Genomic DNA, 23,799 nt, shown 5'->3' with positions numbered 1-23,799 from the left:
GTTCCTCTTTCCTCCTCTGTGCCTCTCCGCTGTCCCCTCCGTTCCTCTTTCCTTCCCTGTGTCTCTCCGCTGTCCCCCTCCGTTCCTCTTTCCTCCTCTGTGCCTCTCCGCTGTCCCCCTCCGTTCCTCTTTCCTCCTCTGTGCCTCTCCGCTGTCCCCCTCCGTTCCTCTTTCCTTCCCTATGCCTCTCCGCTGTCCCCTTCGTTCCCCCCTCCTTCTCTGTCCCCCTCCGTTCTCCCCCTCCGTTCCGCCGTCCTCCTCCTCCTTCCTTTGTGAATAGACAGAGTCAGCTGACTCTGTCCATTCACATAACTGAAACATTGTAATCTCTTGTGATTACTATGTGTCAGTTTATGAATGGAGAGGAGCCGCTGTCTTCTCTCCATTCATTCTCAGTGCAGCTGAGGCTGCAGAGAAAGGGACTGGGGAATCTCTATCCTCTGTCTCTTTCTCTGTCTCAAGGGGGAGATATCAGAGGTCTGTTAAGACCCCTGATATCTCACCAAAGCCCCCCAACAGGGCTGATTAAAAAAAAAACAAAAACAAAAAAAACACATATTGCAATAAAGAATAAAAAAAAAATTATTGTAAAAAATAAAAATTGTAAATTGAAAAAAAAAAAAACAAAACAAAACACACACACACACATACACCGTTCACCCCCCCCCCCCCCCCCCCCCAAAAAAAAAAAAAAAAAAAAAGCACTGTTAAAAAAAAATAAAAAAAAACACTGTCACGTGACATAAAAAAAAGTATCGGTATTCGGTATCGGCGAGTACTTGAAAAAAAGTATCGGTACTTGTACTCGGTCCTGAAAAGTGGTATCGGGACAACCCTAATGGCAAGTTTGTATAATTTCTGCCGAACGTACGATAAATTGCAAGGTTAATGTGTTTCCCGTCCGAACTGTCTGCACTAGGTATATGTAAAAAAACAAACAAAAAATTATTTATTTATGTCCACAGAACGATTTATCGGTCATTACATGATGGCACGATCGGTTGCGGTCACGGTCGAACGTTTGTTTTTCGAAAATGGGTTCGGCTGATTTTTCGTATAGTGCATGGCCAGCATTAGACAAGTTTGAAGACTTCAGGAAAAGAAATATGAAATAATAAACTCCCTAGCCTTTTACCTCCTCTGGAGCTGTGACGTTCATCTGTAAAACTCTTCAACATAGGATTTGCGGACTTTCGTGTGGACAAACATCAGCTTGGAGTGTAAGGAGAACTCCAGTCTATACCGTCTGCACACTGTAATTACCACCCAGGCATCGGAAATGTTATCCACCCAAACCTGAGCAAATAGAACAAGGTGAATTTACACCCTCTCCAAGGTATCCTGAGAAACTCCCAGCCCAGGCAATATGATCTGGAGTTTCTGAACTGGACTTGTGACCTTCGGGTGAGCAAAAGAATTGCTACTTTCTCTTATCTTTCGGGAGAAGACCTGACTCTGAAAAGGACACCATCCTAGCAGAAAGACAAACCAGGCCTACCAATGCATCAGCAATGAATTTGGAGGCTATTTTCAATTCCTTCAATGACTTAATAGAGTCCCTCAGAACTCCCAAATCCAAACTAGCTCCATGCTGAAAGTCCACATCTTGTGCACTCTAGATAAAGTGCTACAGCCAGTCTGCATGCCACTCCCAAAGAAGTATAAACTCTTAAGGTAAGAAATGCAAAGCAGTGCTTCAGATACTTGAACATGACTTGGTCATCTAAAGGTAATGTAACATAGCTGGTCAGTCTCTTTAAGGTTGTATTCTTGGACTTGAATCCCAACACTCTGACTGCGTGAAAGGGGTACAGCTTGGAGAATGTGTTAGACCAACAGAGTTTCCTGTCCACTCATCCTCCAACAATAGTTGATCTTGGAGATCACCAGAAAGATTGGTAACTCTCCTTAAGAGAAATGCATATCCTCCACCTCCTCTTCGACCCAATTGTTCCTCTATTTGTGACAGCCATCATGGAGCCTATCACAAAATCAAAATCCCCCTTTCCTCACACTCTGGTCCCCATCAGAACTATCTGATGTCAAGGAGACTCCATGCTCTTTGTGCAGCTCCTTATCCTTTCTCTTCAGTGGTTCCTAATGTAGCACTACCCCCAAAGGGGCTGCTGGTAACTGGCTCCCCTAGTCCTACACAGCCAGGCAACACGCATTAGAGGGGTTTTGGGATGCCCAACTTGACTGAAACAGATGGGAACAACTTCCTTCCTATGTACAGAGAAAAGATCCTGAACACAATCAGTCTTTAAAGTGGTTGTAAACCCTGGTAAAAAATAAAAAAAACCCTGCAAGACAAAGTCATAATGAGCTAGTATGCATAGCATACTAGCTCATTATGAATTACTTACCCCGAGAACGAAGCCTCCGCAGCTGTCCTCGTCTCCCCCTCTGGCCGGCGACATCTCTCCCAGGGGTTTATTCCGGGAATCGCAGCTCCGGCGCTGTGATTGGCCAGAGCCCTGATGACGTCACTCCCGCGCATGCGTGTGGGAGCCGCCGGTAAGGGCACACAGACTAAAGCAACGGCACGTATGTGCCGTTGCTTCAGTTTGCCCCAGTGCGCATGTGCTGATGTCATCTGCACATGCAGGGGACATCTTCTAAACCGTGCAGGTAGCTACAGGTTACCTGTAGCATAAAGCTGTTGGAATGGGTTTACAACCACTTTAAGGATCAGTTAGTAAAACTCCCTTGTGGACTAGGAGCCCTTAGTCCCCTTTGGAAAATAGCACAAAATGTTGCAAAACTGCATGCAGGAGTATCTTCTCTCCTCTGTAGAACTGCTCCCAGATCCACTGCCTGCAGGTACTACCAGCCCACCCGGCTTCTCTGAAGATCTGTGAAAGCTGGCTACATGTGGCACTCTACCCTTGTGAATCCCTGGGTGTGCTGATGTACTCACTCTGTCCTCCTTGCTCCCTGCTACTCTTAGGTAAGATTCCTTCTCAAAACAGACACTGAAAGGATTTTGCCCAGCCTGGAGGCAAAGCCCCCTAGACCTAGGAGACCCCTCCTAGGCCGCCGACAGCCTCCTCAGCACTCCATCTTTCACCCAACTACCCTGCTGGCATGACTCCACCATATTTAATGGCTGACCTAGCCACCATGCCAGGACATTCTGCCTGGGGATTGGCCAAGTTCCCTCGAGTATGCAGAACAGAACCTCCTGGCCTCTGCCCACTAATTTCCAGAAGCTTCTACAAGCTTCTAGATCCAGGAGGGAGGTACCAGAGACCTGCATCCAGCCTGACCTGCAGCAACCCGACTCAATTACAGACTCCCATAACTTGCCATGAGTCATAAGCTTAAATTTACCTACACAAACACTAGTAGCACACTAGAGGGTGCTACACTTATGAACACAGTCCTGCATACTCATTCGCCTGCTTAATGAATGATTTTACCTCCTGTCATTCAGAGTCCTTTTCCCCTGCCACCACCTTTAGGCATATCTTAAATAAAAAAGCTTGCTTGGTAGAGCCATCCTCCATAGGTCCAGCAGAAAACCACACTGGGTGATAATTGCATGAGAAAAAGCAGTTAGGAAGGACTAGAAATTTGGTGAAATTCTTGAAGCCTTGTGAGGCTTGCTTAAAAGGAAGGGTGCTGAGTAGATATAACCAAAAGATCATTGGACCGCAGTCCATGGACTTTATAAGCACCGTACAAAATAAAAAAAAAAAGAAATATACAATCTTTATTTATGCACAATTAAAAATATTTAAAACCAAGTTAAAAAAGCATAGTAGCATCATGCACCCTTAAGGGCAGACATGGCTGGGAGACACATTGTGTAGCGTTTGAACTATACAGATTTCTATAGAGGAATTGACCTTGGTATTTACTTTGTGTGGATACCTCTCTTGGCGGACCCCCAGTTGTTATAAATGGTTACAAATTGATGTGTCTTTGGTTGCTTATATACAGCTGTTGCAGTATTGGCTGCATTGATGGCAACTTGAAGTGAGCATATGGAGCCCATTTAAGGCGGGTCTATATATGCCTGGACTGGCTCGATAATTATTTCTTGCCCTATTTATGATGATTTGTGGGACTCTGAGGATTGATTATGCTTTTTGTAGCATGCCACCATTTGGGATATTCCTTCTAGCTGATGCTGTTTTTATTATTTTTACCTGTACACTTTCTGCTCCTGAAGAAGTGAAACAACACAAAACATGGCAAGTTTTAGGTTTATGTGAATGGATGGTGGTATCCCCTGTTATCTGCAAATTACAGGATGATGATTGTGTACCTTAAAGTAGGACTTTATAAGCTCTTTTTCTTGTGTAGGGCCACCACCCTAATTGTGCTAAACATGCATGATGCTACTATGCTTTGTTTTTAAAAAAAATATTTTTAATTGTGCATAGATAAAGATTGTATATTTAAAAAAAAAAAAAAAAGTGTGGTGCCTATAAAGTAGATGGACTGCAGCCCAATGATCCTTTGGTTGCATTTACTAACTTAGGGATGTGGCACTTTTTTTTACATTTAGGGTCAACGAGTATCTGCATTACCACCCAGCAATGTCCAGTTTTAGTTTGTCTTTCTAAAGAGTACTTGTGCTGGTTGCAGTGAGATGAAGGAGCTGAGACTTAGTGTAAAAAAATCATTGGTAATGGGCTCTTCCCCCTTTGCAAATGAGAATAAGACACCATGAACAACAGTCCTTTCTAATTCCTTTATTTAAAGTTTTTTTTTTTTTTTAATTCCCTGGATTATGCATACATATACATCCATCGAATGTAAGTGACATTATCCAGTATTCATACTGTATCTCAACAGTTGCACACTAAAGCCATCAACCTCAACAGTGATATAAGTATATTTTGTAATGTAGTTGAAAATCAGGTTGGTAATTAACAAATATGAACAGCCTTTGGCCTGTTGCACAATTTGGGTGGAATTAACTCATCTATAAATAGTCATATGGCAGAGAAACTGTAAAGCAATTTTAGGTGGGGATGCAGTGACTAACAGCTGTGGAGAGAAATCGGGGGGTAGGGGGGGGGGATCCAGAGTTTACTGTTCTCTCTGAGCACCTGTACCTCCTGAGATTATTCATGCTATTGGGTGGGTGGGGTGTCAAAGAAATTGTGAAAGGGGTGGTTAGAATACCAAGAGTTCCCTTTTTGCTGTGAAACTGAAGCAGTCATGCCGTTTTATGCCTTCAAGTAGGAATCAGTGGTTTTAAAACATATCCAGGTTATCCATGTTTTTTTTTAATTTTTTCTTCTGTGCTATGTAATGTAGAAGTTCAACCCACCATTGGGAAGATATCATTGATTTTGAAAACCATAATTGTTTAGTAGGTGGGGTGTTTTGCTTCCATAAGAGAGGGATGCACACTAGTACTGCATTTAGGTGATCAGTCAGTAATGAGGTATTGTTTTTTCGAAAGGCTTGTTTGTTGTGAAGTAATGAGGCTGAAGGCTCCTGACTCAAGTCCATCATAGTGAAATCTTTCAGGATACCTATGACTTATGAACCAGAATAGTTTTATTTTGGCGCAGTACCAAAAATTACGGACTATCGTACCTGATGCAGCCTCATATTTCCAGCAGATGCCAGGAATTTGATGTTTAATTTTATGAAGTATGTAGGGGACTCTATAGCATCTAGTATTTCATATCCTAAATTCTGGAATTTGTTTGCTATTGAGAATTTATGGGCCAGGTATAAAATACATTTGGGTTGCTGTGGTGTGAAAGAAACTGATAGATCTTTTTCCCTTTTTTTGTAAGAAGAAAGAGGGAGACTAAGATAATGTAGGTCTTAGACAGTGATTGGGGTAAGTGGGCAGGCGAGTTTTCTTAACACTAGGTATTGCTTCAAGGAAGTGACTGAGCTGGCATGCGCTCCAAAAGTCCAACGGTGGACTGAGCCATGCTCTTTTAGGTGGATAATGCAAAAGCTTTTAAACACAATCTACCTTATGAATGATTTTCTTGCTTGGAGTTCAGGGCTTGGAGGACTCATGAGGATCTTATTAAGAAAGTATGAAGTTACATAGGAAGGCATGTCAGCAGACAAGGGAGAGGAGAACTCATAAAATCAACTGGCAGCACAGTAGGGAACCCAGTGGTGGCAAGTTCACCTGCAGTTACAATGTTTAAAAGCACTGAAAACGGATAAAGACAAGCCCCACCAGAGCCAGATTTGGCGAAAGCACCACAAGGACCGGCACATGACTTCTACTTTCCACCCCCAGGTATGTACACATAACTCTTCCAGAGCAGAATACACACCACCTACCTGCTGCACTGAGAAGCCAGGTGGGTAAAGGGGTGGAATTGACCCACAGATATACCATCATATGGTTAACCAACAAAGAACTTTAAACACCTTGTGACAACACAGGGTATGCTTTAGAACAGTCACCACCAGCAGCTCTTGGGAAGGGTCAGCAGGGAATAGAAAGACACATGAGGCACTGGTGTGGGCAGGCAAAGGGCAGTGACAGGGGAGCAGAAACCTCCGTCATCTCTGCACTGTTGGTTTGGCAAGTAGAATCATGCAGAGCTTAATACTACCAATGCTGTACCATTGTAAGTAGAATTCAGCTTGGCTTACTTGCCAGGAACAATGCTGCAGTGATGGCTGGATAGCGGAGAACTCCCCTATCATTGCTAAAATTGTAATAGTACAAGTACTGTATCGTCACAGCATTGTTGTGGATAGACATACAGGGGATGACAGGGAAGTTCCCGTCATTGCTTCGGTATTGTTCTTAAAAGAAATTTGGGAGATTCTAACAGTACCAGTGCGTTTCATCCTGTTAGAATTGTAAGATTTATGCTTACACTTGTGATGACAGGGTACTCAAGTACTTCCGTGCAACATTTCATATAGTTGCCTGCACACACCAGCAATTTTACCACTGTTGCAGTTTGCACACTACTATACAAACAGATGGTATATAGAAATTGCCTCACAATCAACTTGTGGAGACTCGTAGCAGATCTGTCTACCCGTTTTGGCTTTTGCTGAATTAGCAGGCTGGAAACCATGATAACCCCATTTGGCCATATTTTTGCTTGCTGCAATTAAGCTGGTGGAACCAAATAGGTCAATATGCCAAGACTTATGGTATATATGCTGGTTGTTACTCTTGGCACTGCATCAATCTATTAGAACTTATCTTACACTTTTCTGGCTACAAATTAGGTTTGCTTCAAACAGTTGAATTGCTTTTGCTGACACAATCTCTGGAAATTTAGCAGAGAAATTTAGCAAAGTGTCTGACATGCATTCTAAAAGTGGCACAGCATACCTCAAATTAATTAACCCTCTAGAACTCGCACTTGAAGTTGGTGCATGCTGGCTTATATCACTTGTAGAATGCACGTGAAACACTACGTGAAATCTGTCTGTGCCAGGGTTCGCCTTTATACGCCTTAAAACAAAATTTGGTCAATTTTGTAACTTTGACATGTGTTAGTAAAACTGTACACATCATTAAAACTACTTTGTGTATCTTGTGTTTTTCAGTTCAAATTATGCAATACCATTTACCACGAAATGGAAGCCTATCTCCTGATTTTTGTATTTTTTTTTTTTTTTAATTGATCAAAAGGAAAACTGGCCAAAACCAAAACTTTTTTTTTTTTTTTTTTAAATGTAGCTGTACAGGACTTGCTATTACCATAACTTACCACAAAGAACAAGCCACAATAAAAATTCTCCTGCTGCTGACGATCATGGCAATACCACATATGTGTATGTTATTTGTACCCGTAGTAGGGCCCAGAAACGATTATGTGCATTTTTTTGAAATCCTAAAACACACAGCACGCTTTTTTTTTTTTTATATATATATCTCACATAAAATATACTGATCCTGACCTTCAACCCTTTCCTTGACCCAAACACTAACCCTGACCTAGATCAAACCTTGATCTATTTATTTTATTTCACACATACACTTGTTTTGTTACTTTTTTTTTTTTTTTTTTATCCCCAGGCAAGGACAAAAATTTGGAATGCATCTTTCTCTCCATTCAGAGGAGAGGGGAAAAAAACAAAACAAACCCCACACTGGTGGGCTGGGCTGTACAGTGACTGATCACTGCAATAACCAATCACAGTGATCAGGTGATTTGGAATCAGGACTCCTGGTTCCTGAATGTTAGTGAGAGCCCAGTCAGAGATCAGTGCTCTCCCAGCACAAACGCAGGTACACGTATATGCTGCCTCACGGAAGAAGACCCATTTCAGGCTCTCTGCATAATGATCGGCGGGTGCCGGCGGTCATTGAGTACCTGCAAATCAGCTCTCGCTGTGTATAATCACAGGTCGCTGTGGGGCACATGCACACCCCAGACCTGGAAGTGCAGGATCACTTACTAAGTATGTGCTGCCTTGCCGCCCTATATGTAAGATATACAGTTGGCAAACGGTTAAGAAAATGTATAGGTTTGTGAAAAAAAAAAAATGCATAATTGGTCTGGTCACCTGTGTTTAAAAGTGGAACACAGGGCCTGCCAATGAAAAAGTTAAGGTTCAATACCAGATTAACAAATAAACCTCAAAAAAATAAAAATAAAATAAAAAACACAAAATCACACAAATCAGAGATCCATTATGCTTTATTTACATGCATCACCATCTGTTTTAAAACTAGATTACAATTTAAAATGGAATACACAAGGTAATACCTACTAACACCATGTGGAGTAACGCACTGCTTTTCTATTGCAATTGAAAAAAAGGTAAAAGGTGTCCGAATCAAGTTGATGGGTAGAAGGTAGTACAGTTGTGGGCTGTCGCCTTTCCATAGCAATTAGTGTACATGGTTTCAAAATAGATGCATCCTGCATATAATACACAGGTTATGTGACAACATGTAAACTGTAAACACACTAATGCCGCTGATATTCCTTCCATTAACAATGCAGAAGTGAAAGTGTCTGGACAATATACATGAGACATTTTTGTACATCGATTGTAGACATCAAAGCAAAGAATTTGGCTGGTGTAATATACATAACTATGAATACATAGATAACAATCTATACATGAGTGCTCGTCAATATCCAAATCAGGGAGGAAAAAAAAAAAAGTAACATAGTCATGAAAGCATTGATATAGAATTTAGTTTTTCTTAATTCTGTAGTACATGAAATAAATGACAAAATATCCCAAGGCTTGGCTGTCATTGTGTAATCTTCCATAAAATATTTGAGGATATAAAAAAGGAAGCGTGCCAAGATATTGGCCGAAAAAAGATGACAAACACCATCATAATTGTTAAGTAATGTAACACTATCTGGTCTCTGACTTTATAGACAAAACAGAATACACAAGAAAAGAAAAACGTAATTGAATTAATGCTTCCTAAAAGGAAAATGTACCTTACTAAGCAGCCACCTGCCAATGATAGTTTGCTTGACACCCCCCACCCCAAGCTACAAATATATTTTAAAGTTGACAGGTCTTGTTTTCTCTCACAAAAAAAAAAAAAAAAAAAAGTTATAAAAAGGTTCGCTCTGTATCGTATATAATTTTTTCCTGTTAAAGCGGAGTTCCACCCATAAATGGAACTTCCGCTTTAAGGGAAGGTGACCCCCTGACATGCAACATTTGGCATGTCATTTTTTTGGGAGGGGAGCGGAAACCTTCTTTAGAGGGTTCCAGCTCCCACTCCCTCCAGGAGCACCGCAGTGCCGGAAGTTCACCTCTCCCACCGCCCTCTTGGCAATCATCTGGGACACGTTACAGGTCCCAGATGATTGCCCCGGCCAGTCACAGCGCGCCGCCCACAGTGACAATGCCGGTGCCGCAGAGAGGAGGGGGAGACGAGCCGGGCTTCGTTCCCACGCATCGCTGGACCCTGGGACAGGTAAGTGTCCCATTATTAAAAGTCAGCAGCTGCAGTATTTGTAGCTACTGACTTTTACATTTTTTTTTTTTTTTTTTTAAACCGAACTCCGCTTTAAAGACATAACATGGCAGGCAATAACATAACTGCTTTTCTATATTCACTTAAGTAATTCTAAACTATTGAGGGGGTTGGGAAGGGGTCAGGGAGATATGATAAAAAGCTAGTCTTCGTAGACGTACATACTATATTTTTTTTATCAGTACTGGACAACAAAGATATTGACCAGGCAATATATTGTCATTTGGTTAAGGATAGCATTTCCAATAACTGCATGCGAGTATGTATATATTACACATAAACACATTTAAAAAGGAAAAATAAAACTTGAAATAAGGTTTTTTTTTTTTTTAATAGAAAACCTAAGACTAAGGTCCAAATTAGATTTTCATAGCATTTTTAAAATCAATAGTATGCAATGTTTTATTATTTTAGATTTCAGTATATACTAGAACACTATGAGAGCACTAGATCATAGTAAATCAATACTAGTTAATCAGTGATCAATCAAGGACTTTATCAGCTCTTGTATTGTTCTCATTTTAATATGCCTTTTTAAAGAGGGGGAAATTATAAGCTAAAGTGCAGTGGATAGTCATTTACTTCTTGTAAAGAATGGAACATTTTGCCCCAAACCAACCTTACAATTACCTTTTTTAAGTATTTTTTATTCCTACTTCATTCCGCATTGAGGGGAATGGAAGAATGAATTTGGGCCTAAGCGCAGATTAAAACACAGGAAATCCAGATGAGTTCTAGTTCGTTAGGAATGAATCCTCAATTTAACTTTCATTAAAGCAGTATTAAACCCAACACTAATATATCAAAGCTTACCAATCATTAGATGTGGTGGCTGCATTAGTTTCCTTTAAAGCTTTTTTCTTTTCCTCCTCTGTTTTCACCTGGTTATCTGGCAAGTAACATCTCCTGTATTAGAATGCCCCCACTTGGGATGAATGAGCACAGGGGGCACAGCAGACAGCAACATTGTCAGTCTGGGGGGGGGGGGGGGGGGGGGGGGGTAGTGTTAAAAGTACTAGCAGATTTAAATACACTAATACATTGAAGCCAAACTCCACCTCATGTAAACGGATACATCTGAAAGAGAGCTTGTTCTTTTAAAAAACAGACTGGTTTACACCTATGCATTTTTTAGTGCATTTTTCAGAAACACACTACAGTCCATTTAACACGGTTTCCTATGGGACACGTTCACTTCTTGCTTTTTTCAGCTGCTGCATTTTTGGAAAGGGTCAGGGACTTTAAATGCAAAAACAGTTCCCATCTCCTTATTAAATACGGACGTCAAAATACTTGCACACGTTCTAGCTACCAGACTCTCTAAAGTGATTGGAAAATGGATCCACCAAGACCAGGTCAGGGTTCGTTCCTACCAGGTCAACAGATAATAATATTAGAAGGCTTTTGGTGCCAGGAGATAATCTGGGCGGTAGGGCCATTCTTTCTTTAGATGCAGCCAAGGCTTTTGATAGCGTCAAATGGCCCTATCTCTGGGAAATTGTCTCTCATTTTGGTTTGGGGAAGACTATCAATTTGGTATATGTCATTTACTCTGATCCCAGGGCCAGAATGCGTATTAATGTCCTCTCCACCCTTCCCTCTGCAGAGGTACTAGACAGAGGGGGAAGACAGTAAACATCCCTATTTGCCCTCGCAGTGGAACCATTGGCCATCAAACTGCAAGGAACCCTACATGGTGGGATTTCGCCGAGGATCTTTTGATGAGAAAATTTCTCTTTACGCAGATGACACACTGCATTATTTTGTCGGCAAAACGGGCTTCTTGCAGACTTTGATGTCAACCATTAATAAATTTGGTGAAGTCTCCGCCTTCACAATAAATTGGTCTAAATCTATCCTTATGCCCCTTGGCCCACTAGGACTACCTCTCCTGACTTGTGCCAATTGGCTGTCACCAATTCTTTTAAATACCTGGGGGTGGAGGTCTTTCCTGAGCCTTCTCACTATCTCAAAATTGAATCTTAGCCCCTTGCTGGACAGACAAAAACTAAAAAGCTTAAGTTGGTGTAAACCTCCTATGTCAGTAGAGGGGCTGAGTCAATTTGATAAAGATGGTTTGGGCTCCACAACTTCTATAATTCCCCTATGTGGATATCTAACAAATGCAAAACAGTGAGTTTTTGGTTTAATAGACTTCAATAGAGAAGCTGCAGAAAAGCATGTAGTGCTGTTTTTGCCATGTTTTGCGTTTTTTAATCTGCCAAACATAAAAAGAAATGTGTGCAAAAAACAAAACAAAACAAAAAAAAAAAAAAAAAGCAGAAATGTACTGCAAAAACGGATCAAAAGCAAAACTAGGTGTAAACCAAGCCGCACTTGGCTGGGTCACCAGATGAAAATAGTTTTCTTCTAATGCAGACATCACATCTAAGAACTGTTAAACTGCAATAGCATACATGTTTGCTTTTGGTTTTAATACTGCTTTAACACAGCAATATATGTGATGTAAACTCTGCAATCATTTGTTCAACAGCATAGCCTTTAAGGCAAGACTTGCAAAGCCAATAAGCGATTCCAAGTGGTAAAGAAATACATCAGTGTATATTCCATTGCTGAGGTTGCTAAGCGATACTGCGCCTTTAAAACAGAGGTCAGGGTGGATTGGCTACCCCCAACAACGGCAGGATTACATGAAACCTTTGTGCAGTACTGGCTTCCATATATATGGATTGCAGTAAAGGAGATTTCAGCACCCCATTACAGCACCATTAAGAACAAAATTCCATGAGCAGCACAAACGACAAGCAGCTTCTTGATGCTGAACACATTTGGTTCCACTTACTGTAGCCGAGTACCACTATATACTGCAGCTGCTTCGCCTTAGATGTAACAAAATGTATACATGTGTCAAGAATCACAGACTAGTCATTGTTCAGCATTGTTTACTAGAGGGTATTCTGCTACACTGCAATGATGCAAAGCATTGAAAACTTCACATAATATAAAATACTGACAAGCACCATCAAATTCTCCTTCTGATCCCTTCATGACTGTAAATATAGGGAATGGATAGTACATTGTATGAAAATCAGGTTCTTTTATGATGTAGAGACTGAAGGGACTACTGCAGGCAGCACAAAAACCACCATGACTAAAGGAATCATTCTTGTAAGCCTTTCTAAGCTGCAGGAGACAAAGGGGGATAGAATGTCAAGGTGCCATTGATACATAATCATTCTGATACAGAAGTTATGATCACTCAGAAGAATACTCCAAAGGACAAGGGTTACCTGTTATGCCATTCCTATGCGTTGGAAATAAAAAAAAAAAAAAAAAGTGGAAAAATCTAAAAAACTGATTCGTTGTAGAAAGTATCTAAAATTGAAAGAAACACAACCACTTAAGGACCGGAAGGATTTTCCCCCTTAATGACCAGGCCATTTTTTTGCGAAGCGGCACTGCCTCTCTTTAATCGACTGTGTGGTCGTGGAACGTTGTACCCAAATGTATCACCTCTGTGGTTTTTATTTTTTGTGCTATAAACAAAAAAAGGACAATTTTGAAAAAAATATATATTTTTCGCTTTTTGCTATAATAAATATCCAAAAGAAAAAAAAAAGTCTTCATCAATTTAGGCCAATATGTATTCTACATATTTTTGGTAAAAAAAAAAAAAAAAATCCCAAAAAGCGTATATTGATTTTTTTGCGTAAAAAAGTTATAGCGTCTACAAAATAGGGGATAGATTTATGGCATTTTTTATTATTTATTTTTCACTAGTAAAGACAGTGATCTGTGATTTTTAGCGGGACCGCGACGTTGCGGCGCACAGATCGGACACTTTTTTGGGACTATTGACATTTATACAGCAATCAGAGCTAAAAATAGCCACCGATTACTGTATAAATGTCACTGGCAGGGAATGGGTTAACACTAGGGGGCGATCAAGGGGTTAAGTGTCCCCTAGGGAGGTGTTTCTAACTGTGGGGGGAGTGGACTGACTGGGAGTAGAGAGAGAGAGAGAGGGAGAGAGAGGGAGAGAGAGAGAGAGAGAGAGAGATCGCTGTTCCTGATCAGCAGATCTCTCTACTCCCATGTCAGAACGGGGATCTGTTTGTTTACATACACATATCCCCATTCAGACTCTGGAGCGATCGCGGCAGACATCTCAGTTGCGCGCATAGGCTGCAGCGTCGCATCTCCAGTGGCGCGCCCCCTATTGCCCTTAAAGCAGCAGACGTACACCGACGATTCGTGCAGCCGTGCCAACCTGCTGCAGTATGACGGTGGCTGGTCGGCAAGCGTTTAAAGAAAAGTGCGTAAAAAGAGCGATCATAAAAATGGTCCTTTTATACTACTGGAGTTTAATTTGGTAGAAATTCGTTTTCAATATTGATGACAGGTCTGTAAATCAGAACATTTATCATTATTTCTTCTATGTGGATCTATAACAGCAGTACGCTAAAAGCACAACCACACAACCACAGTCTGTAAAATAGTACAGCTTTTAGTACCATACCAAGTGAAAGGGGCTCATTTAAAAACATAAATGGTACTACAATTATTATAAACAATTAAGGATGTCTTTAGTTTCCCCTTCCATTCCCAAGATAAAAAAAAAAAAAAAAATATTGGGGTTAGTCATTACGGCAGTGAAAAACAAGGATATACAAAACGGTGTTAAGCCACAGCAACCTACGAGAAACCTCCTTTTAAGAAGATCTGTATTTGTACATTTATATTTAGTTTAGTGACATTTGCTGCACTTTGCACATCCTTATTCTTTACACCATCTTACTAAATAAACCCAACAGGGAATGAGTATCCTTCCAGTCTGGAGCCTGATGTGAGGCTCCTATACCAATGTTAAGCAAGCCAATGAGTATTGTGTGCTTTATCCAGATCCACAAAACGTAAATATGAGGCTATAAGGTGCAATATGAACGTCAGACGTGGCATAGTTTTTTATGCAGTAAAGCAGGCCACAGATTATGCGATTTTCTTTCCTGCAAAAAAAAATAAAACAATGCTAGATTCCCCCATCAACACAAAATTGAAACCCTCCTGCGGAGCTATTGTGTTCTCCCAGCGGGGGCAGCTATAGCAGCTGGCAGTAATCGCATGCTAAAAATTTGACATGATGCTTGAACCCATGTAGATGGATGTATCGACTTGGGTTCAATCAGTCTGCCCATAGATGCTGAACCGGCAGAGATACCATCCATTCATGGCCAGCTTAAGGCTGGGTTCACACGGTCTTCGCATGAGGCTCACAGCAGGGGTCTGGTGCGTCCCTGTTCTCCATTTCAGGGACGAACCAGACCCAAATTTTTGCCTGAATTCGGATCTGAAAGCGGAACCAAAGATGCACGGGACTCCTGTGCAATTCACTCCGCAGCAGCCACGGAGATGTGTGAACCGGCTCCATAGAGAGCCGGTCACAATCTCCTGTCATCCGAATTGAATGCGGAGAACCCTCCATCCAATTCGCACTAGTGTGAACCCAGCCTAAGTGTCAAACATCCAGAACACTAAAAATACCTGTTGTTCCTACGCTTTCTCAGTTAGGAGCAAGCAGTTATGTATTCACTACACATTTTCTGGCCAAATGTAACAATTTTAGCTCCTGCATGTGAAATATAAAAGCTGAACCCCAAGCACACCAGAAAGGTTGGCAGTCATTTCAGCTATAGTATTGCTGAGTTTTTATTCTGACACACCCTCGCCCTTCGCTACCTCCATAGAAAATCACTGGGTGTCAATGCGCTTTTAGTTTCCTGGACCTTTTCTGTATATCAAGGTCTGAAGGACATGCCCACAGGTTTTTTTGTACTAATACACATAATCACATCAAATGCACCAAAATGGTAAGTTTCTAGGTGTACATGTACACAGTACATACCCTGAATTACCTTGATTATTTGAATGATTGAGCTTTTCTAGTAGCGCCAAGATGTTGCTTTCATAGCATAGGATATACAAAAATGCCTATATACCATCCACAAAGCAGAGCCACAATATTGAATGCCAGGAATTGTTGTATCGCAGGGAATATAGGTATTAATATTTACGTTAACACACACACTTTCTACAAGGAGGTGCATTCGAAAAATTGGTCAAAGCCAATCCTGGAATTCAGCCTTGGTTTACTATATTATACCATTCACATTTACATTTTCCAAGTCATTGTACAGTAGCTGTGGTGGGCCAGTGTGGATATATGAAACAATGAATTACATTTTTTGCTAATCAAAGCTCCGATTTCAGAGCTTTTTTGAGACATGATTTCAGGATTATTTTTTATTTTTAGTTGGCCTCAGGTATTCCATACAACTAATTTTAATGAACCAAAATCAGTATTATGTTACAGCGTTAACCATAAAAGTATTTTAGCTAAAGTTTTAATGAAAAAACAAAACAAAAAAACAAACTATGTATCTGTAGCATAAGATGATGGCGAGTGAAGATCACAAAATGCTGACAACCTGGAGATTTCACTTTGTTCAGTATTACAGTAGGGACACCACATGGTGTCCTTCACTCAATTCACAGTTCGTAATGTGTTGGTGCACCTCTTTGCACTCTAAGAAACAGGAGACTGCATTGTAAACAGACATAGCCACTGCTACAAACACCTTGGGTGTAAATGGCTAATTGACTTCTTGTGTCCCTGAAGCCTCCTTCCAGGGCTTCTTGTTTAAAGGATCATTTGTAGGATCAACTAACCACCTATGACTGTACTGAAGTGTGCTAATAAAGTAATTGCTACATTTTACTCTACTACAACGATAGGTATATTGGGCAAAATAAAAACCACATGCATTGCAGTACAGGCTGACAAATGGTTGTGTTGAAAAAACACATAATGGCCACAGTACAAAGATTCTTGGACACGTATCATACAGCTCTAACCCCACCAATGAAATGCTGAGGAAGTCGAGGGTTGTTAGGAATTACACAAATGGCTTTATCAGTAGTGGTGGTGGCAGCAAATGAGGGGAGTAAGCTCATGTTTCTAATGTAGAAGTGGCCGTGCCATAGGAAAGCATGCTCCTAATCTTATAGAAAAAAATAATAATAATAATAGTATGATGCTACTTTGCTTCTGTTTCCTAATTCCCATGCATACGGGTTTATCTCTGTACATAACAAAATATATTTATAGATTTATATTCAATAATGCCATGTTAAGGAAAGTTTTCATATACCAATCAAAAATACAGAATGTATATATTTGCAAATCAACACCTTCTGTATTTTATGTATCAAGCTGCAATATTGTACCATTGAGGTTTGTTCACACTATAACCCCCCCCCCCCCCAAAAAAAAAAAAATATACATAAAAGATAAAAGAAACCAGTTTAGGATTAGAATATCAGACATGCCAAAGAATATAATGGAAGGGCCCTTTCTTTCAGCACCGCTGTGCTATCTCCTGTAGATAATAGTGTCACATGAAACACCCCCCCCCCCCCCTATACTCAATGTCAGGTTCAGCAAGTAGAGGACAGCATAGTAAAATGTTAGACAGTTGTGTCACACTGCTGTCCAGGGTTTCCATGTGAAGGGCATATAATTCCAAGTGAAGTAATGGAAGACCCATATAGTGCAATGTGCAGTACAAACATCCCATGTACAGTAATTCTGGTTGTTTCCGTGCATAGACAGTGATGCCAAAACACTGCCATGTCTGTTGGATTTTCTATGCTTAAACTCTCTACATGACAATAAGCATGGAGGGAAAAAAAATACCTAAAACAAAAAACAAGGCATGAAAATATAGCTTTAAAAACAAAATGGTAGAAACTCCACTGTTCAGGATATATTAGTAAAATACAGCAGTATACAACTGATTTGGGTGACAGGAAGTAGTACCACGTCAGCAACAAATTTATCCCTGAATTTCCTCTTCTTCAAAATGAAAAAAAGTAAGTTATAACGGAAATTAACGTGATCGTGACAGTTTCTCTATGGAAAGTGGTGCCTTTTGACGTAAAGGAGGCGGCAGTAGAAATTTGTATAAGGTTGACTGTTAGCTTATATGAATGTCTAGCAGAGGATTCCTGCAACTAAAATGAAGAAATGGAACACTCAATGAGAGTCTTGCCATTCAGATTTGCAAGACAAAAAAAAAAAAAAAATGTAATTCAACACCAAAGAAAGAAAAACAGCATGGAGATGGTTTGGTTGTTCACAGCTGGTGAAGGGTGCGATGCAAAGGCAACTACACCAGCTACGAAATGGTTGATACACACACACCGCTGCATAACTACACAGTGTTCACAAGAAATTCATTGTACTCTTCCATCTACGTTCCCATTCCATGCAGAAGGTTTTGCATACTTGAGCATGAGCGGAGAAAAGATCTTAGAAGGACCTTTGCAGGAGTTAAAGGATTTCTGCTAACAGTCTTCGTTATGTAAGGAAATTGACGCAGGTTTCATGAAAAGGTCTTAAACTGTAAACAGTATCACTGTCCGCTTGCTGACAGTAGTTTTGGCAAAGGGTTTCATTTTTAGGGTCTTTTGTCAGTTCCCGGACCTGTGAAAAGAGAAAAGTAAAAAAAAAAATTAAACATGTTTAATTTTAAAGATCACTATGCTTGCTTAACAAGTATTTAGAATAAAGAGCGGATTGATCAAATTGCTGCAACTGTCCCCCCCGCGCCTCTGCACTGAGAACTGAGACATCGAACACCGTCGATGGCTCGGTTCTCTCACCTCCCCGAGCAGAGAGCTGCTGACTGTCAGTCAGCATCTCTCCTGCTCTGCTCCTCCACGCTCATTGAAACGCTGAGCTGTGGAGGGGTGGGGAGCAGCCGTCTCAGCAGCTCGCTGATACTGCCATCAGTCAAGGCAGCTGGCGGATCCAGACTTCCTAAGTCAGGATGACTCGGTGCCTTGACTGATTGCAGTGATGTCAGCGGAGAGCGGACTTCAGGCCGCTCTCCGCTGAAGATGAATTGCACTCCTGTGACCCTTGGGAAAAGCCCAGCCTAAAAAGCTCGGGCTGGACTTCTCCTTTAAGTGATGCAGTATTTTAGTAGTGAAAACTTGTGGTATATTTACACCTGCACCATCCAGCATCCTTAACAAGGAGAGCACAGCTGGTTGTTAAGGAGCCAGCATCCGCCACATCCTTAATATATGTGCGCATGTATATACATACATACATACATACATACATACAAGACCCTTCGGGTCTGGTATAGACTTGGGGGGGGGGGGACCCCACGCCGTTTTTCTTTTTTTAAAACAAAAACAGTGTGGGGGCCCCCTCCATAATTCAAAGCAGACCCTTATCAAGCATGCAGCCAAGGACGCATGCTCGCTCCTCCCCCTCCCTGAATCATACCAGGCCAAATGCCCTCAAAGCACCCCGTCCCCTATGTTGAGGAGGTCAGTGGTTTGCCTGACTGGGACATTTCAGACAGGAAAGATTTGACAAGACTGTGATGGACAACCTAGAAATAAGCTAGTCTATCCTTCCTCAATGTTTTTCTTCTCCTCACCTTTTCTTTCTACCCCGTAAAATCTGAAAAAAGCCTCTAACCAAGACTGCAAGAGAAAGTTGAAGGCCTTTTTCAACACTTAGTTATTAAAAATGTATTCTAACTCATTCTCTAAGCTTCCTGTACACGTAGTCTTTTTTTTTTATACATACATATATACATATATATATATATATATATATATATATATATATATATATATATATATCTGACATATCTTCCGGAAGAGCTATATAAAAGAAAACTGAACAAAAATGATCTTGGTTAAAAGTATGGTAGCTGCAGCATATTCAGAACAACATGCTGCAGCTTTTTGGTCCTGAGGCACAAGGAGCTAACTTATCAAATAAACATTTTAGTTAACAAGGACCTATTATTATAGCTGTGCACAAAGAAGTGTCCCACCTGCTGGCCAGACCATACAAGAGAAGGCAGTGTCGATTACATCCAACATCTGTCACTGCGGAAACATGGCAGAGATGAATACTAACAGTGTGGGTGGAGTACAGATTTTGCCTTTACAAAGCTAGACAGAGAAGGTAAATCATTCACCTATGACAAGTGCAATCCCCTGAGCAATATTTACAAAAGAATAATGCTTTCTTGTGCTGTAACTGTCAAAGCACACATTACCAACCATCAAGGTTGCTGCAGTGTTGAAAATAGAGCAAATATGTTCTTGGCTTGGTACTATATTTCACAAACCACCTTGATTTTTTTTTTTTTCTTTTTTAGAAAGAAAAATAAATGAAAGTGCACTTTTTACAGAAAGATGGTCTCTGTATATACAAATGATATTATGATCAAATGTAGACCAGTGTAAAATGATTTACAACATATGGCAAAAAAATTAAGCAGAGAAGAGAGAAGCCGTATTGGCATTTGGGCATTTCCCTACACACAGTGCTGGCTGTCAGATAAAATTAGCTTACTTGCTAATAAAGTAAACCAGAAACAGTCCAGAGATGGAAGCAAAATTCAATTTGGGCAGCACTGTACATGTATCATAGTTGATGCTCAATAGATACTAAACATTTTCTAGAGCTCATCTAGCTTAGCAGTGACACTCCCAATCGGCGATTGTCCCGCTCTACTTACCCTATCCAGGTCGCGGGCAGCCTCCCAGCTGCTTCTCCTCGGCAGCTTCCCAGCTGCTTCTCCTACCGGCCAATCCGGTCACTTCTCTTTCCGGCAAATCGGGTCTCAAGACCTACTTCCCGATTGGCAGGGAGGAGAAGCAGGAAGACCATAGCGAATAATAATTCGCTATGTCACACAAGTAGGGGCCTCAGGCTCCAATCATGTGCTTCCAAAAAACAAAACCCATAGAAATCAATGCGTCCGGTGCCCTGCATGGAGATTAGGGGTCGGGCGCATGGAGATTGGTGGGGTGGCGCCCCTGCGCCCCGTATGAGCGGCCACCACTGTAGCTTAACCTGACCATGTCAGTAAAACAGTACCCATTGGTGGTGGTGTGAAACACTGCCTTTGTTCCAAGTCACAACAAAAACACCTCTGTGGGTGTCAGCATCAGGTCAATCACAATTTAATCATCAACTGCTGTCATGTGACTGATAAATCGTGACCAGATTTTGCTGCCTCTACTAGCCCCCCAGGGTTGCCAACTTTATTTGTACAAATCGGCATGTTTTGCTTCCATCCATATTGGTCCATGGACTGGAGCATGCATTTGCAAAAAAGTCCCTCTACTGGCTGCATGTTGGTAATTTGATATAATTTCCTACTGCACGGAAGGCAGGAACGTGGTGGGACGCTGGGATAGGTTTTCGCTCAACACCAAGGGATGCTGGGATATGTTTTAATTGCTCCACCCAGCACACTCTCTACTCTCATTATAGTCTTAGAGGATACCAGAATGAAGCTTAAAGTGGAAGACAAGACAAAACCTAACTCTAAACCTACCTCCACCCCATTCTAGGCCTAATCCTATTCTGAAGCTGCTCGGGTCCTGTCCCAGGCTGAATGGTCAGTGGCAGCTTCAGTGTGTAGGAGAGGCAGCTGAATATGGAAGCCCCATAGTAAGTCTATGGGTGACATAACTTCCCAGCCATTGTTGGCTTTCTCCTGTACATAGAAGGCGCCACAGGTGAGCGGACCGAAGCAGCTCCAGAATAGGCAATTATACCGATATTTTCTTTACAGGGTTAGATAGATTAGGCTTAAAATGGGGGTGGGAGTAGGTGTAGCTTTTATTTCCACTTTAAGAGTGTCAAGCCTCGTTCTTGTTTTCTATAAGACTATGAGAGGAAAGAGTGGGGAGGGTGCACCTGGTTTTAGAAAGAGTGCAGTGCATACAGCCTCTGAAGGAATGCAACGATTTACTGAGGCTGGTGAAAGTGTCAGCTTGACAGCTGCTCTTTATAAGGCAGCCAATGAGCTAAAGTGCTGTCCTGGTTTTGGGTGAATGAACTTCAAGTATGCTGGAGCATCATCCACCGAAGGATGGTAAGAATTCTACAAACACCCTACTTTGTTTGCTCTGATGGTTTCTATTGCTTGAAGTCCTGGAGATCAAGCCTTAAACACATTAAAAGGGTTTAAAAAAATTATCAGTGACATAGCTTGGTTGAACTTTTTCAGGACTGTGGGGAACGACTTATGTGTAATTTAGAATTACATTTCAACATTCTTACGAATGATTATGAATGCTTCCAGTTTTCCTACACAGAACATCAGCTGGCATATTGTACAGAAGACATGTTGCACATTTGTACAGCCAATGTGACACAAAGGCAACAGTAACATTATGTAATAGGAAAAAAAAAATGAATTGGATGTTTAAAGTTCTAAATTATGCAAGTGGATAATTTATGTAACATTTAATTGTGTAAAAATAGAATCGTACGTAAAGCAGTAACGGGCGAATCAAGGCAGGGTTGTGCAAGGTTTGTCCTCACAGGAATCAGATCTCTAGTGAAATAGGCAAGTAGCAGTTGGTGGTGGGTTATCAGAGAACATCATCTTGTTTTATCAGCAAAAATACAGGTACACAACAGATGTCTGGGACACATACATTTCAGCTTGCATTTTTGCATAAGAATTTCTAGCATTAGGGGCGCAAGATGATTTGGGACATTCTGTATAGACATTTTACTACTCTAACTACACTGGTGGTATTTAAAATGAAAGCAATGATCTTTTTAATAAAATACACTGACTATTAGGTTTTTCCATACGCTTCCAAAGGCCTACATTATTTCCAACACAATCAGCACTGTCATGTATTCACAATACCCGCTCTAGAATTATAGCATTATAGGATTTGTAGTAATTGCTTCTTTGTTTGCAAAAAAATTAACCTAACATAGCTCTATCTACAAAGTATTGGGTTGTTGACTATAGATCAATTATTCTGATTGGAAAAGAAATAGATTTTTTATCAAAGTGTGTATGGCCACTATTACACAGCACAACCCATCCTGGCAGTGCTGCAATTCAGTAACACCTAAAGCCCCCTAACCATTCCCCAACCGGTGTCTCCATAGTAAAAGCAGACTAAAGACCTCATTTGTCACGCTGCTTACTCCAGTACATACTCTACTAAAGGAAACGTGGGTAAAGGTCCTGTGCCATGAGTAAAAATAAGCATTTAACCCTTGCGGAAGAAAAGCCCCGCTGCAAGAGTATATTTTTTCTTTTTCCTGGAGTTTTATTAATATATTAATGAATACAGAACTGCATGCAATACTGTATTTTGTATGTGCATGCAGTTCTGTATTCATTAATATATTAATAAAACTCCAGGAAAAAGAAAAAATATACTCTTGCAGCAGGGCTTTTGTATGTGCTTTCAGCAGGGCTTTTGTATGTGCATGCAGTTCACCTTTAAAATGATCCTTTCATGAGAAAAAAGTATGAGAGCTGCCATTCATAACCGGCTTTTTGAAAATGCTAGTTGCCTGGCTGTCACTTCAATGCTTTGAGTCTGACCTGGAACATGTATAGAGATAAGGAATTCAGACACCTGCTTGTTCCAGATCTGTGACTCAAATGCACTGAACCAATACTGTAACCCAACTAGCATTTTCCAAAGAGGGTCAATTTAAAGTAGGACAGAGGGGCAAGGTTCAGTTCACAACACTGCACAAATATTTTCATAACCAAGTTCTTTTGCCTATTTATTATTACAGGTACTTATACAGCGCCAACAATTTATGTAATATTGTACATTCACATCAGCCCCTGCCCTCAAGTAGCTTACAATCTAAGGTCCCTAAATCACATTCATACATAAACATACTAGGGCTAATTTAGACAGGAGCCAATTAACCTACCAGCATGTTTTTGGAGTGTGGGAGGAACCTTGAAAGTACACCGAAGAAACCCACACAGGCACAGGGAGAACATGCAAACTCCAGGCAGGTAGTGGTGTTGTTGGGATTC

The 23,799-nt window shown here is 40.9% G+C and overlaps 1 protein-coding gene across 2 annotated transcripts in view; it reads right to left on the bottom strand.

The window, feature by feature from the left end:
- Positions 1 to 8,591: 8,591 nt before the first annotated feature.
- Positions 8,592 to 23,799, bottom strand: part of FOXO3 (forkhead box O3) — a 118,581-nt gene continuing 103,373 nt past the window's right edge. The window contains exon 3 of one of the 2 annotated variants that reach the window (XM_073627042.1): positions 8,592 to 18,425. The gene's annotated coding sequence lies outside the window, so the exon portion shown is untranslated. Of the gene's footprint in view, positions 18,426 to 19,810; positions 19,856 to 23,799 lie in introns of those variants that run through there. The other variant, XM_073627043.1, reaches the window with a different exon arrangement.

Source organism: Aquarana catesbeiana, linkage group LG04 (assembly GCF_042186555.1).
Source record: "Aquarana catesbeiana isolate 2022-GZ linkage group LG04, ASM4218655v1, whole genome shotgun sequence".
Lineage (NCBI taxonomy): Eukaryota > Metazoa > Chordata > Amphibia > Anura > Ranidae > Aquarana > Aquarana catesbeiana.
The sequence above is the reverse complement of the archived record's forward strand: the minus strand, read 5'-3'. Positions and strand labels throughout refer to the sequence as shown.